This window comes from Triticum urartu, chromosome 2A (genome assembly GCF_056163025.1).
Source record: "Triticum urartu cultivar PI428250 chromosome 2A, HENAU_Tu73, whole genome shotgun sequence".
Classification (NCBI taxonomy): Eukaryota; Viridiplantae; Streptophyta; class Magnoliopsida; order Poales; family Poaceae; genus Triticum; species Triticum urartu.
Window position 1 is genome coordinate 274,612,515 of NC_141874.1, and position 3,512 is coordinate 274,616,026.

The window sequence follows — 3,512 nt, forward strand, 5'->3', positions numbered from 1 at the left end:
GCGGCGGGACCTCTGTGCTGCTACTTCCGCACGGCGGGACATGTCGGCTGCTCTCGCAGCAAGGCGGGACATCTCTCGTGCTTCCGCTTCCATGCTCGCCTCTCCCTGGTGGCAATCTCTCGACCCAGAACTCACGCTGGCCATCGCAGACGCAAGGGAAGGATGCTGCATGGCATGTTTGTTTTTGTGGATGAGGAGTTGAGGAGGAATGCGCAGTCATCTTGGCATACTAGTATTTATAACCGAGTACTAATACGCTCCTAAGTGGGAAACCATTTAGGTTGTGATCGGTGTGAACAGGTTTGCAATTCAATATAGCGTGGAGTAATTTGGAATGTGACAAGATGCAAGCTCAAAATTTATTGACGGTTCAAGTTTTGAAGTGCGGCACTATTCCCGGATGGAGTACTTCTTTTTCTACTCTCTCCTTTTCGGTTTTATAGGGCTTATCTCAAAATTTTAGTTTTTCCATTTTATAAGGCTCAATTTGGTTGTTCCCCAACACATGTTCAGATTCCAAGGTGCATTAAGTCATTGCATGCAAGTATTAAGAGAAAATTGACCAATGCATGTACTTTATGCATGCATGCATTGCAATTAATGCATTGATAAACATAATTTTTTATCGCCACCAAAACCCACCATTTCTTAAGCTAAAGTAGACCAAGGTAATCCCTATATTAGCATATTACTAAGATAAACAGAAGGTACTGTAGAAACATTTAGGATGTGAGCTTGTCAATCTGAATGTGGAGAGATACAAGCTTAGCCCCGGCCAGCAGCTTGGGCGGAACTGTCAAGAAGGTCAGCTCCTGCACATCGACGTCGCCGGGATCCTTGCTGCTTGTCACCTCCATTTCCACCTTGACGGCGTCGCTCGTGCCTTTGGGCTCCCCCGGCGGGCCATTCGCCCACAGCTTGGCCACGTAGTGCGGCAGTGGGGACACCCCCGCTCTGATGCAGACGACCGACACGATGATAGGCGCGCCGATGTCGAGCACGCCGCCGACCAAGAAAAATGCGCGGCGGTCCTCCTCCGCAAACAGCAAGAGCCGTGGCTCCGCAAGTGGCACTTGCAGCTGGAGCACCCGGTGCTGATGTGGTGGTAGAGCGCCGGTGGTGGGCCTTCATAGCCACAGACGGGCACGGGGCATTTGCAGGGCGCGAGCGGACACACGCTATGGTGATCGGCGAGCTTGTGGTAAGTGACGTAGAGCCCACAGCCTTCGTGCGGGCACTCCACCCTCACCGACGAAAGGACAGAGTCCACCGCCGTGTTCCGCACGTCGAAGCCACCGCCGCGCTCGCACTTCTAGAACTGCCGCTTATTCCCGGGGCGCTCGACGCGGCAGTCCGCGCAGGCCAAGTGCCCTCCCTTGCACTGCAGAAATCAATCGAAAAACACATCAGTCAAGAAACCTGCATCTTGCTCAATCAGCCGAACGGACGAGGTGTATTCGAACCTCATACACTGGAGGCGTCAAGGGGCAGAGGCACAAGGGGCAGTGGAGCACGGTGAGGTCCACCGAGACCTTAGAGAGCTCCATTGCCGGGTCCTGTTCGGACTGCATGATCTCGCCCTCCTCGTGCACAACCATCTCTCGACTTGGGACGGGGTATTACAAAGCTTTACCGTCACATATTTTATACTACTTCAAGGTGCATTAAATCAACACATGCAAGTATCAAAAGGAGAGTCATGACATGCGTGCATGCATTGTAATTAATGCATCGGTAAACGCCAATTATTGAAATATATCGAGTGCAGTGCTTTGATGTGTCGCGTCAACTCGTACATCAACGAGAAGTTTTATTATCCTCTCCCTCGCCGACTTAACTGCACCTGCCTTTGGCTGTATGACAGGTTGGCCACACACCTGTCGGGCCCACCTATCATACATGCAAAGGCAGGAGCATCCCTCCCTCGCCCATGAGCGTGGTGGCTGGCAAGACTAGGAGAAGCTTTCGCTACACGCTCTCCCTCCCGCACGCGGTGGACATGCAGCAGTTCAATCGGTGTCAGATGGCCAGAAGCGTACTGTAGTACTCCTCCAGTGCAGTAGTACTCCATCATTGTTCGACTTCCCGAAGAGGCGAACAGCCAAGCGCAGCCCGGACGCTCGTGTGGCAGTTTCATGTGTAGAGTAGTCTAGGATAGCGTGTACTGTGCCTGTAAGCTTAAAATCATTGGGGTCGGCTCCATGCTATGTGGCCGCCAACATCCGGGTCGATGTGTCATGCACTAGATTAGAGCGCGGAACGGAAGGGGGGCATCACCCCGGTCAGAGCGCCAGTAATTCATGACTATAGTGAGTGGTCAGATCGCAAGTCTTTCCAGCAGTAACGCGCCGTCAAATCGCACAGCCCCACTCGCTCACCCTCCTCGCCTCTTTGTCAAACCGCCTACCCGAAAACTGCCGCGCGTACTGCCCGGGAAAAGCCCCGCCCTCAACTTTTAACTACGCGAAAATAGTTCGAGCTTGTTCGTTCTATATAAATACAGTAAGTATTGTATGTTTATTCACCCGTGGGGTTGTTCAATGAATGGAGGGGCGGGGAGCACAAGTGAACAATACTATAGTACTACTATTAGTAGTAAGTAGGAGTCGTACAGTAGTCACCTTAAATAGAGAGTTTCTTTTCTTTAATGCCACGTACACAAATTGAAACGCTTGTTGTGGAGAGAAAAAAGATAATCACTCCACTATATATGGACGCAGGGGCCTGAGCGCTTGCTTTACTAGGGTTGCTCTCTTCATTCTCTCATCCTCTCCAGATATAAACAAGACAGCGGTAGCGACATTTTCTCTCTGCTCACCGCTGGTCACAGATCCGGCCGCATCCCTTCGGCCGGTGTGTGTAGAGGACTAAAAGGTGCATCGTTCACGCGATCATCGCCGCCGAGGGAGGAAACCCACAGCTGCCGGAGGGGCCCGATCCTCTGCCCGTGCCATTCTCTCCAACACAACGCCGGCTCGGGAGGTCCTCCGACCCTTCTTCCTCCCTGTCGTATTGTCCGCAGATCCGACCTGCCGCCGCCGACATCCCGGTGAGCCTCAGGTATAAGTTCTTCGAAAGCGGCCTTGCTCTACTGCCCCAGCTCCCCACGTGTCTGCATGTGCATCTTTTTCTACTCCCATCAGCTCTTCGAAAGCCACCTAAAATTTTAGTATTATTAGAGGTAAAGCTACTTCATGCATTCAAATCTAGGGCTTTGTTCAAACAACGAAGAAAGGGGGGAAAGTTGTAGCATGAATCTAGGACTTGATTCAAAGAGGAAATAATATGGTGAAAGTAGTAGAGACCGGATACCCAACCGGTCTCTTGGCTGAAAAGGGAAATAATGGGAAAACGCAGTACAAACTGGATAAGGAACAGATCAATTATTGGTTGAAAAAAGGATAGGAAGTGGCGGCTAGTGGATAAGTCAACAGAGTATGTCCAGGATTAGATTTGCTGCCATCACATAGTAAAAGGTCTCCAGGATTAGATTTGCTGCCATCACATAGTAA

The 3,512-nt window shown here is 51.1% G+C and overlaps 1 pseudogene; it reads right to left on the minus strand.

The window, feature by feature from the left end:
* Positions 1-722: 722 nt before the first annotated feature.
* On the minus strand, positions 723-1,897 carry LOC147984792 (putative E3 ubiquitin-protein ligase SINA-like 6; annotated as a pseudogene).
* Positions 1,898-3,512: the final 1,615 nt, after the last annotated feature.